The sequence below is a fragment of the Condylura cristata genome, unplaced genomic scaffold (genome assembly GCF_000260355.1).
Source record: "Condylura cristata isolate star-nosed mole 26May11 unplaced genomic scaffold, ConCri1.0 scaffold00015, whole genome shotgun sequence".
Taxonomy (NCBI): domain Eukaryota; kingdom Metazoa; phylum Chordata; class Mammalia; order Eulipotyphla; family Talpidae; genus Condylura; species Condylura cristata.
The window spans coordinates 36956514-36969831 of NW_004567116.1; the positions used below are offsets into that span (position 1 = coordinate 36956514).

General features: G+C 38.5%; 1 protein-coding gene across 6 annotated transcripts in view; it reads right to left on the reverse strand.

Moving 5' to 3' along the window:
• Positions 1–13318, reverse strand: part of STIM1 (stromal interaction molecule 1) — a 167998-nt gene that overhangs the window by 117808 nt on the left and 36872 nt on the right. The gene's annotated exons all lie outside the window — the stretch shown is intronic.

Consider the following 13318-nt stretch of genomic DNA (forward strand, 5'->3'; position numbering starts at 1 on the left):
ATCTAGTCACTACTTACTAGGAAAAGCCTCCTTTCACACATTCCGTGGTTTTAAAGTACAATAAACATACCATGTACAAAATTAATTCAAATTGGATCAAAGACATAAATGTAAAAACTGAACTTTTAAGGGGAAGGATGTCCTAAAAGAACTCTGCAGAGTCTTATGGACTCCACCCCTACTCCAGCTTTCTGGATTCCATCCCCTATTCCAGTGATTGGAAAACTACAACTCCCAGCAGCACCAAGGAGAACTGTAAGGACCCAAGGGCAGAGCTAAGCAGGAATTCTGGGACTTTTAGGGATAAAATAGTGAGCAGTTTTCCAACTGCCACTCTAGAGAGGTTACGGTTCTCTCTCTCTGGAGCAACTGCTCTCAGACCGTATGACTAGGGCTAGCAGCTTTAGTTTGGGACTAGAGCTCCAAGTTAGCCCAGCTGGTAAAGTATTCCAGCTACTTTGTATCCCTCTCTCTTTCCCTGGGTTGTTTCCTTTTCCTTTCCCCTTTTTGTAAATAAACCCGTTACCCTTTATGTGTGTGCCTGCAGAAAATTACATTTTGAGAGCAGGGTAAGGCCCCACAGACAGGTAGCCCACGTCCACTCTGGGCTACCTTGTAACAGTTTTTGGCACCCAACATGGGGCTAAAACCCACCACCCTGAGATTAAGAGTCTCATGCTCTGTAACAAAATCACAAAACTTTTAGAAGAAAACATGGGGATAATTTTTAATACCTTAGATTTGGCAATGGGCTCTTAGGTATTACACCAAAAGTATCAGCAACAAAAGAAAAAAAAAAAAGATAAAATGGGTAACATAAGAATTAAAACCTGTGCATCAAAGGACTTCATCAAGAAAGCAAAATGTCAACCTATAAAATGAAAGTGAGTACTTGAAAATAATCTATCTGCTAAGGTTCTAATATCCAGAATATATAAAGAAACCTAACAATTCAACAAAAGAAGAAACAATGTATTTTATTTTAATTTCCATTTTTTAAATTAAAATTTATTTACTGTATGTTCACACCTCTCCACATGTAAGCTATCACCATGTCTACCCACAAAGCACCAGTAATCTTCCATCATCATGCACTTATTAGCACCTCCTTTGCTCTACTCCCCCTACTCTCCCTTTCTGGCAGTCTCAATTCTGAAGTCAAATGTTAAGTATTTGTTTAGGCTTAAAGACAATTTTAAATGGACAAAGAAGTAGAACAGACATTACTCAAAAAAACATACATGCATGGTCAATAAGTACATAAAAAGATGTTCAACATTGTTAGATGTTAGGGAAATGCAAACCAAAACTACCAAGTTCACACCCTCGAGGATGGCTATAATGAAAGCAGCCAAAAAATAACAGGTGTTAGCAAAGACATGTCAACATGGAATCCTTATACATTGTTGGTGGTTAACATAAAATGGTGCAACTTCTATGAAAAACAGTTTGGTGTTTCCTGAAAAAGTTAAAGAACTTTTTTTCAAAAAGTTAAAGTTATATAGAACTACCATATACCAATATAACAATCCCACAATCTACTCCTAATATATAACAAAAAGAAATGAAAACTGGTACTCAAATAAATACATGTCCATACATGTCCACAGTGGCATTATTCACAATAGCTAAAGGCAAAAATAGCTGAATTGGACACCATCCACATGGATAAATGTTATGAACATTATGTTAAATGAAACAGCATTCATTGAGAAACAAAAGGACAAATACTGTAGGATTCCACTCACACAAAAATCTAAAACAGGCAGAGTAGAGCAAACTAGAGCTTAACAGGAGCTGGAGAGTTACTGCTAAATGGGTACTGGGTTTCTATTTGGAGTGTTGAAAAAGTTTTTAAAATAGTGATAATGGGCCCTCCCTGGTGGCGCAGCGGGTTAAAGCACAGCACTGATAATCTAAAGCCGCTTCCACATGAGTTCGATCCCCGCCTGCCCTGGAGGAGATCCACATGGCGTGGCAGACCTCTCCTGACCCGCCCGCTGCTCCCCTCAGCAGTGTACTTCATTGATCTGCCTGTTCTGCTCCCCACTCTGTCTCTGGTGAAGCCTCTCACCACCCCTGCTCCTCTGGCCTGTACCCCAGTTCTGTATGTATAAATAAATAAATCTTTAAAAAAAAATAGTGATAATGATTGTATAACACTGTAAATGTAACTATTGCCACTTAAAATTGTACAGTTAAAAAATTTAAATAACAAAAAATTATATCATTCAAAACAAACTGGGAAACTTTATATTACATAGTTTATCACAATTTCAAAAACACTAACAATGACATACTCACATATGTGGATAAACCTCCAAAATATGCTAAGTTAAAAATGTCAGACACAGAAGGTCACTTACTGTATCATTCCATTTGTATTAAATATCCAGTATAAGTAAACCAATCTGAGACAGAACACAGGTTGATGGCTACCAAGGGGGAGGGAAAATGAGGAAAAGCTTCCTATTAAGTGTTTTACTTTGAATGATGGAAATATTCTTTTTCCAAAAGACTTATTTTTATTTATGCCTACAAGAACTGGGGTATAGGCTAGAAGTGCAGGGGCTAAAAGGATTCACCAGAGGCAGAGTGGGGAGCAGAACAAGTGGACTGACTGAAATACACTGCTGAGGTGAGCAGCAGGGGAGACAGGGGAGGTCTGCTGTACCATGCAGGTCAGCTCTCTAGCCAGGAGCTCATGCTGCAGTGGCTGCCAATAGCTTGATAATGTTGGGACTTAACCCCAGAAAAATTTTCTAAACTTTCTCCAACTAGAAGAGTGGTGGTTACATTGTGAATGTACTAAATGCCACTGAATTGTTCAATTTAAAATAGTTAATTCTTCTATATACCTCAATAAAAATATATATAATTAAATGGATTTTTTTTCTTACATTGTTGTTCATTTTTGTACAATCTTTGATTTCTCCCTCAGGTGTTGTGCAACAAAAATGTTTAAAGTACATGAGCAAATCAGGGAATCATCTGGGCATCAGGAATTAGGGTGCAGGGGCAAACCAAGGCAAGAAACAGTCAGGAATCCAGTAAAGAGCTTAACTAACAGACGCCCAAGATCAGCAGCAAGAAGTAACATGATACTGCAGAACCTGCCGCCTACATGCATTGTAAAGCATATAGGGAAAGCTGCTTAAAACAAAAAGACCTCCACTTAAGCTGAAGAGTATAGCAGTTTTGACATTCTTACTCAATTTGATCCTTCCATTCTGGTACCAAAAAAAGTGTTGGTGTGCTGTCTCCCAGAAAGCAAGGAAAAGGGGGAAAACCCATCCATTCTTTTTAAATATGTGACCCAGAAGTGGCAGTCACACTTAGATCATCCTGGTTAGAGTTTAAACATGTGGCCGCACTTATTTACACAGCAGGCTGGGCAGCTATGTGCCCTACTGAAGCCCAGGTATTCATTTAAAAAAGAAAATAGAGTGAGAGCATCAATAGCAAAAACAACTATCAACCTCTGCCATACTCACTTTAGATATTATTTTTTTATTCTTTGTCTTATCAAACAAAGAGCTTATTCCCAAGTTCAGCTTCTCTGGGGTCTACAAAGTTACATGTTCAGTGGAGCCTCCTGGGTAGTGTAGAAGAAAATAAGTGTAGGTCAGCTTATGAATTGATGGTCCCTATCAGCCTCCTTTGCACTATGCTACACTGACCAGTACCAAAGAACCTATTTTTTGCCATTTGGTGGCTGAATATTTATGGAGTAGAAATACAATTGTTCTTAATAAATAGTGAGAGCTGTCTCTATAGAATACACAATCAGGGTACAGGAAAAATAGGGTTCCTGTCTTAAAAAAAAAATCCCAAATAAAAATATATATATATATAAAATTTTTTTTAATTTAAAAAGCTCAATAAAATAATCATAACCTCAAAAAAAAAATCCCAATCTGTATGACAATCACTCAAAGCAATGAGAATACGATGAGATCACTGATAGAGGACATGTAGTATGTAAATGGAGAATAACAGTGGAATGAAGATCAGAGAAGTCTTGAGAAGACCAAAGAAATCTTGACCTGAGTTCTGAAGAATGCGAAATTAACCAGATGAAAAACAAATAATGACATTCCAAGCAAAATGGAAAGCTTGAATAAAAACCTGGAGAAAGAGGTTGGCTGAAAAGACAATTCAGGAGCCAGAGCATGGAAAGCTGTATATACTAGATTGAATAAAAAGTCTGGATTTTATAATCTGTGGGGAATGACAAAGCCACAGATATCTGAACAGGAAAGGGCCATGGTTAGACTGGCGTATCAGAAAGATGACCAGAAGTGGACAGATGAACAAAAAGAAGCTCATGCTGTTATGCCCAGTGCCACCCTTGACTCTCAAACTCAGCACATATGCCATATCCTTGCAGAAGACAGGCAGTCACAAAACCGCAGGCTAAATTCTACAAAGACTGAGGTGGAGGGAGATTTGTAATTCTGTTTTTGTTTTTAAGCTTTTTTTTTTTAACTGAGATAAAATTAACTATTTTAAAGTGAACAGCTCAAGTACAACTCAGTGTCAACTGGTGACAGTCACTACATTCACAATACAGGGGAACCACCAAGGTCCTTAGTTTTTGACCAAGTCCAGGAAAGTCTCTGTGATTTCATTAAGATCAGGCTCTGCCTGCTCCTCGGGCATACTGCTCAGATTGCCTATCACTGGTGGCTTTCAGCAAACACCCACCTAAGTCCCCAGGCTGCCAGACTCTGCAAGTCTTTCCTGATCTCAGCTCCCCTGGGAACACAGGGTATAGTGACCAAAAGAAAAGTTGACTGTGTCTTTCTTATTTAAAATGATTCGATGGCATCATCCAAAGGATAAATTCTCCAATCCTTAACATGACACACAGGCTTTCTACCAGCTGGCATATGTTTGTTTTTTGTAGCCTCAGCCCCTAACCATGTTGCCCTGATATTCTTTCCTCCCATTGTTTTTCTTTTTTGTTACTTGCGACTGTTCAAACAGGCTGTTTTCTTTCTCTCACCCTGGGAATTGTGTTGTCACCCCCATGTTATTTCTCCCCCAGACTTCTCTTACTCTGGGGAAAGTTCTCATCCTATTTTCATTATTCCCTGGGAACAGTTCCGATCCCAGTCTCATTTTACCCTGGGAACCACTCTGACCCGCACTTCACTATTCACTATTCTCTGGACATCTCAGCCTGCCTGCAGCCATCAAAGCCACTGGCTCAGCAGAGAGAAGGCAGTGCAAGACCAGGCCAAGGCCTTTCTGCTTCATTCCAGAGATGAAGTCATGTTCCCTCCAGGCTAGCATCATTTCCAGAACCCTGTATTTGTCCCTTTGGATCATCCATCCCTACTCTCTTGCAGAACTCTCTTTATCGTCTCCATATTGAGTACACAGCACTGCCATTTCACAGACAGGATTGAAATTCTGACCCCAACGCTCTGTTTGGGCATCTAAAAAATGATGACAATACTTACTCTGCTGTGGTAAACGTCAGAATTGGGTTTAAATGTATATAGAAAAATGTCTGCAATGCAGAGATTACTCAATATATGGTACTGACACTATTATTAAGATCAAGGTGTCTCTTGTCTACCCCACACTCTTTCTCATGAATGCAGTCTTCAGCCCAGAATTACAATTTGGGGCCTCCACAATAGCTCAAAGAACTGGAATGCTATATGGCTAATTCAGAAAGGCCTGGCCACATTTTTTTCTCCTCCCCCTCAATCTATTCTAGGCTCAGGTCCCTACTGCCCCAACTTTGAAAATACAAAATCTTTGAATCTGTTTCTTCTGATTCCTCTTCATAATACCACCTTCTTTCCCTCCTTCTTTACCCTTACCACTTATGTCTCCAAAGAGAAATGTGTACTTGTCGCTTCTACATTCTCATACTCACTCCCTAAGTCACAGCAGTCTAGCTGTCCCCACCCTCCACTACTGAAACTGCTATCACCAAGATCACCAATGACTCAGAGGCTCTATTTCCATTTCAGGACTCACCCTACTTGTTCTCTGTTGCAATAGACACTCATTTTTTTTTTAGGAACTTTTCCCATTCCTTGTTTCTCACACACACTTTCTCCTGCCCCTCTGATTGTCTCTCCTCAGATTGCTTCCCTAACTTTTCTGTCTACACAAACCATATCAGAGTTATGCTAGGCTCTGTCCTCAACACCTTCCCTTTCCTCATTTTATAGATTTTACTCAGGAGATCTCATCTATTTATATGGTTTCCTCTCTCACTTAGAAGTCATCATTCCCTTCATACATCCCTATCTCTTAACAGCTCCAAAATTCATATTTTCTCTCCTAACTATTTTCTTCTGGATGTCACCCATGGCATCTCAAAATAAACATTAACATCCTTAAGCCAGTCTACATGTATTCCACATGTTAACAGCCTCACAAAAATACCTTGTCACCCAATACTTCCTCCTGCACCCTTCAGTCATATAATTTAAATCAGCCTCTGCTCTTGTCCAAACTCGTGACTAGCTACTTCAGCAGTTTTGGGGCTACTATTCCTGCCTCTGGTCTTAACCTAGCCACTCTAAATCTCTTAAGACATCAGAGAGATCTTTCTAAAACATCACTCTGATCATGTCACTCCCCATCAGAAAAGCTGAACTTCTGAGAATCCAGAGTCTAGTTGGTTATAATCTTAGTTAAGTACTTCTCCTTTCTGGGCTTCAATTTCCTCATCTATAGCTCAAAGAACTGTTGGTTCAGAGTAAGTGAAATTGAGTCCCTGAGTGGCTAAAAAGACCAACACAGTCAAAGGGATTTTTGTCATTCCATCTATGGTTTTTAAAATCAGCCCTGGATCACACTGTACAAGCATCTTGAATCTCATGGAAGAAGAGCAATCTCCCAGAGACCTAAAAGCTATCAAAGGAGGGAGTATTTGCACTGTCACTAGGAGTGGAAGCCAGGCCCACTGTGAAGCTGAGGTAAGACACTGCCAAGAGGCTTTGCTCCAGCAGTCCCTAGCTAATTACGGCCTTGCTCCCTCCACTCTCTGCCTGTGACCTCCACAAAGGCTAGAGAACACCAAGTGCTCCACAGCAGCTCTTCTCTTGGCTGGGGGGACATTAGGTATTGCCAGCCAAAGATTGGCCAAAGCCATTGCTGAGAGATTCCTGCCCTTGGCCTTTCTTAGAACAGGGCCAAAAACAAGAAGCACTCAGGCTGTCTGAGGTTATCAGCTCAGGATCCCTAGGAGCCAGCCCTAAATATAGTTATCAGGACCCCTGGGCCTGGAAGAAGTCAGATGTAACACAGCTGAAGCCAGACCAGTCAGTTTCTTTAGACAGACTGGGGAACTCTCTTATGCTATGAAGAAGGGGTAGGGTTAAGGAACGGGTTTCCCCATTCTTACTTAGGGGTGTATAGTCTTAACTGCTCCAGGAGCCACTTTTCAGGCTGCACAGACCCCAGCAACTTAACCATTTCTTTTGCTCATTAAAGCAGAACTCCATTAGGCCCATTAGGGTTCCCTCCCTCAAGCCTGGCTCTATGGTTAAACAGTCTACCTACTATGCCCTTCAAAAATTAAAATACATGGGCCCCTTCTGGTGTAAGGGTTTAACTGTTAGATTGGGAAAGGCCAAAAGCAACACACTTGAGGAAGTAAAGTAAGTCTCACTGGTTATAGTCCCCAACTTCACAGTTCTGGTTCCTGTTGCAACTGGTGCTCCTAGAAAACAGCTACAATCCAGTAGTTTTCAAACTTTATTTTTAAACAACATCACCCTCTTAATCAAATGAGTCCAAATTAAAACTAATAAGGAGTCTCAATATCTAAGTCTCAAATGAAGTAATAGTCCTAGTAGTAAGCATCAATGGTTGCTAAAATCATTATGCAAAAGCTGATGGGAAATATTTTAATGAACATATCCAGTAATATTTGAACCCACCCATCAGTATCAGAGAAAAAAAATCTGGTGAGTGTGGACATATTTTCAAAATAAGAAAGAAAAAGGAAAAAGACAACTGAATCTGAATCTGACTCTGAATCTGACCAGCCCTCAAAATTCAACTACCAGTTGAATTCAACTACCAGTTTATAGAAAATACAGGGGATGGGATAACATATTGAGTGCCACTATATAGAAAGAAAAATAATCAGCAAAATACAGAATTTGGGAAACTTTGCAGTACAAAGGACCCCATTTTTCAATATAAAATTTCATGAGGAAAAAAAAAAAACAGAAGGATAAGCTATAAGTTAAAAGAGACTCAAGATTGATAACAACCAGTGTGTAGACCTCCTTTGAACAGTGATATGAAGAAGTCTACTTAAAAAATTTTATCAGAGTTGTTATGGGATGTTTGAACACTCACTAGTTGAGGATATTGAGAAATTATTATATTTTTAGACACAATAATGATATTTTGGTTATGCTTTCAAATACAGTTCTTTTCAAAATAAGCTCTAAAATATTGATGAATGAAATGATTCATCTGGAATTTGCTTCAAAGTAAACCAAGGTAATGAGAAGTTAAAGATGAAACAAGTTTGGGCACTGCCAAAAACATAGCTCTCCATCCACCTGTGACTATACGCCCATTTAAATGTTTTTTTAAATGAAATGAAATTAATAAGATTGATCATAAGTATATAAAGACAAGAAGTAATGGGGACATGAAGTTTCACTATACTGCCCTCTCTAGCTTTCAATGTTTAAAATTGTCACAATAAAAAAGTTTTTTCAAGCTAAAAAACTACCTAAGTGTTGAAGAGCTATGATTGAGGCATGAAAAAAACTTACCTCTCTTTCCAATTACTTGTTCCTGCCACAGTGATTTCTGAGGCATCTTTGGGAAGCCCTAAAACACCTAGAAAGTTTACAAACCACTGCTGCATTGGAAAGCTACAGATACATGAGTAAAAAACCTTGCTTCTAATTTTGGTTCTGTTAACTTTAAAGCAGTATGACACCTCAAATAACTTATCCTCTGATCTCAGCTAACACTTGAGCAAAGAGGGCTACCTCCGGGATAGCAATGAGGATTAAATAAAATAAAGGATTGAAATATTTTATATCCGAAAAGTATATATGGACACTACTAGAACCACTTAGGAGAAATTTTACCTTTTATTCCTGACAGTAAAACTGCTCAACCCCCACCGCACCCCAACATTCCAATCCTTAGCAAACACACATAAATATTATTAATTGTATTTGAAGATATGAGAGGTAGCAGGAATTAAGTGTCACTCATTTGGCAACACCTGTGTGTCTGGCCAGGCAGAATATGTGTATGGGGCAGAGGGAGGAGCAGTAGGTCACGGGAAAGTGTCCTAAAGATTACTGAAAATTTGCTGTCAGTCTAGGATCTAAGTCTCTAAACTACCAGTCCCAAATGCAAAAAATAAATAAATAACTAAAAAGCACTTCTGATGATGGTCAGACATGAAAGGAAAAAAGGTTAGTGTTAAGGACAGAGCTTAATTGCCTGTTCCTGATTCCAAAATAGTGGGAACTATTCTTTTTATCAACACTTGCTTTCACAGCCCTTCATGTTTTGAATGAGTTTGTCTATACACAAAGTGTACTAATTGGGAAATAATTCAACATGTTCAGCTGTGTTTATCATCATACTTTTCTTTTCAAAATGCTGATCCAGATTTTAACCAGCCATATACGATTATCACAGCTTCAAAATGACTATAAAATCATACATCTCACCTTCTAGATTTGATGTTACCAAGCAAGAAAGTGAAAGTAAACTTAAGACATTCAAGCACTGGGGCCTGCTACCAGTTGCTTATTTTGGCTCTTAAATCCAAGGTCATTCACTGACTGGACAGGTTTCTGTCCTATGATGCCATCAACTGCCAGTCAAAACTCTGATCAGCTTGAGCAAACTAGTGTTACCACACAGAACTGACATAACTGACACCAAAAGCAAAGATGTTTTTATTGTACGTAAATGTACAACTTCATTGGACTTACTGAAAGCAACTTAATTTCATTTATTCTCTCAAAAACAAATATTTACCAAATATCCCTTTCCAATGCCCTATGTTAGGCACTAAGGACAAAATGAGTAATACTTACTCCCTGGCCTCAAGGGATTCACACACAAGTACACCCCCCTTTACTTCCTTCATAAATCCCTCCGTTTCCAGACTACAGGTCACTAAAATTGTGCATGATATTTTTATTCCCTTATGAACACAAACTGCTTCAAGCTATCCCTCTCAAAGCAAAGTTCCTGCTTTGAAGAAACAAGATACTCTACTGCTATAAAATCAAGAAAAAGGATCTGAGATCAAGGTTCTGTCTACAATTCAACAGACATTTGGGCACTGTGCTTGGTAGGGAGTCAGCAAGCTGTGACCATTAGACCAAACTTAGGCCAACAACCCTTTTGCAAATAAAGATTTATGGAATACATGGTTATTTACATACTGTCTATAGCTGCTTTCCTGCTACAACTCACTACTTCGACAAAAACTGCAAGGCCCATCAAGTCTAAAATGTCTGTTCTCTGATCCTTTGTGGAAAATGTTTATCTCCATGCTAGTGTCTGGAAGGACAAAAATGTATCTGTCACTTGAGCTGTGTGGTAGTTAATGGGTAAGCACAAACGTAAAAATTCAACAAACATTTCATTCATTATATGTGTTTCTCAATGTACTTCTTTCTCTCTCTCTCTCTCTTTTTTATTTTTTAATGAAAGAAACAGTACTCATTCCTTGCCCTGTAGCGACTAAAAACCTGGTAGGAGGATATAAACGCAAACAATTACAGTACAATAGTGATAAGAATCAAATATAAAGCTGTACTAACTACAGGAATACAAACTATAGTAAAGAGAAAATGAACAACCCAAAGGCATGCAAGGACAAGTCCTCATAGGGAAGATAACTGAAGTATATCTTGAAGGTGTATGCCAGGAGCACAGTGGAGAAGATGGAAATGAAAAGAAAAGGTCATTTCAAGTAGGGGGAACAGAACATGCAGGCTCAGAAATAGAAAAACAAAACAAAACAAAACAAAAACAAAAAGCTATGGCAAGCCTCTGAGAAGTGACAAATAGTTCACAAAAATACTTGGGTGAGGTACTAGGGGAACAATGTCAAAAGATGAGACCACAGCAAAATGAAGGAGTCAGATCTAGACAACTTCATGTGAGGAGTGACCATGTAATTTATGGTTTAAATAGGGTTATATCTGAAAGTAAAAGAAAGTCAGAAAAGTAATTGTCAACTGGTTTTATCCCACGAAAATGTGATCACACTATATGCCACAGTAAAGAACTTGGACATGGGCCTCCCTGGTGGTGCAACGGGTTAAAGTGCAGCACTGTGGAGCTATCCGCAGCTGCTGCAGCACGAGTTCAACCCCCAGACAGAGAGGTGACCCACATGGTGTGGCAGACCACTCCTGACCCATCCATTGCTCCCCTTAGCAGTGTATTGCACTCGATCTGCCTGTTCTGCTCCCCACTGTCTCTGGTCAATCTTCTCACCCCCACAACTCTGGCCTGTAACCCAGTTCTTGTATGCATAAATAAATAAATAAATCTTATTTAAAAAAAAAGAACTTGGACTTTAATCTACAAGATAAGACAAGAAAAATACTAAGATTTATACTTTTCAAAGGGTGCACTTCAATCTATCTGTTTAACGTATACACAGAATATTTATTATATTCAAGTATTGCCATAAGCACTACACAAATATTACTTATCAACCCCCATAATAATTTTGTGAGATTGACACTATTTATTATTATTGTCTTCATTATTCATATAAAAGACACAGATTACTAAGTGCCAAAATTCACAGCTAGTAAGCAGCAGACTCAGTTTTTGAACTCTGACAGCCAGTCCTCAGAGTTCCTGGTTTGTTGTTGTTGTTTGTCCTTGTGTGTGTGTGCGTGTGTAGATAATTGTTTTTAATTTTTTATATATTTTGCATTTCATATACGTTGTACATCATTTTTCATTTTTGTACCTTGTATGCATTCTCATCTTGATCATAGTCCCCATGAAATTCCCACCACCAATTCACCTGTATATTATCACCATAGCCATCTGTGCTCTCCTACTCTTATTTTGATCCTACTCTCTCTCCCCCTCTACAGAATGTCTCTGATTTATAGTTGCCTGATGATTTGATATTTACTTTATTATAAATACCGTTTTTACTACAATTGAGATGGGAAAAAATGTAAAAATGTAAAATAAACTTATAAAATAAAAAAGAAAGAAAAATTGCTGATGGTGTATAAACTGAAAAAAACCTCAACCCTCTGAGCTCATATGCTGTCTTATTACAGTCATCAAGCCTTCTTTATCTCTGTATATAATATTCATTGTTGGTTGTAAGTAAAAATAATCTTTTAAAAATAAAACTTAATAATGAATAGCTACTACAAAAAAAAATACTTTTTTTTCCTGATCCCTTATTTGTATCATCTACATTCCTCCGAAGAGTGAAACCACCTGATTTTTTTTTTTCTTTCTTTGTGGCTTATTTCACTGAGTATAATCCCTTCCAGCTCCATCGCTGGTGCTGCAAATGGCATGAGTTTATCTTTTTTGAATGCTGAGTAATATTCCATTGTATATATGTACTGCATCTTCTTATTCCAATCATCTATTTTGGGGCATTTGGTTTGTTTCCATATCTTACCTATTGTAAATAATGCTGCAATAAATATAGGGATGTATTTGTGTCCTTTAGGTAGATAGCTAGGAGTGGAACTGCTAGATCATCTGGACACTCCTTTTTTAGCAGTTTGAGGAACCTCCAAACAGCTTTCCATAGTGGTCAGACCAGTTTGCATTCTCACCAGCAGTGTAGGGGAGTTCCTTTTTCTCCACATCCTCACCAACATTTGTTGTTGCTAGTTTTTTAAATATATGCCATTCTCACTGGTGTGAGATGGTATCTCATTGTGGTTTTGATTTGCATTTCTCTGGTTACAAATGACATTGAACATTTTTTCATATGCCTGTAGGCCGTTTGCATTTCCTCTTTGAAGAACTGTCTTTTTAGTTTTTCTGCCCATTTTTTGACTATGTTGTTTGTTTTGTTTTCATTGAGTTTTGTCAGCTCTTTGTGGATCTTTGTGATTAGTCCCTTATCAACAGTGTTGTGTTATGCTGTTTCTGTTTTACCTTGGGTATCACTTTTGACATTTACTTGGAAAATCCTGAGTATTTAAATGGTGTCAAGTACCTCTATAAAGGCACCCATAGCACTCATCATATTTCTAATCATTTGTTTAAAAATGTGTCCTCCTGGCCCTCCCTGGTGGTGCAGCAGGTTAAAGCACTGCACTGAGAAGCTAAAGCCACTTCC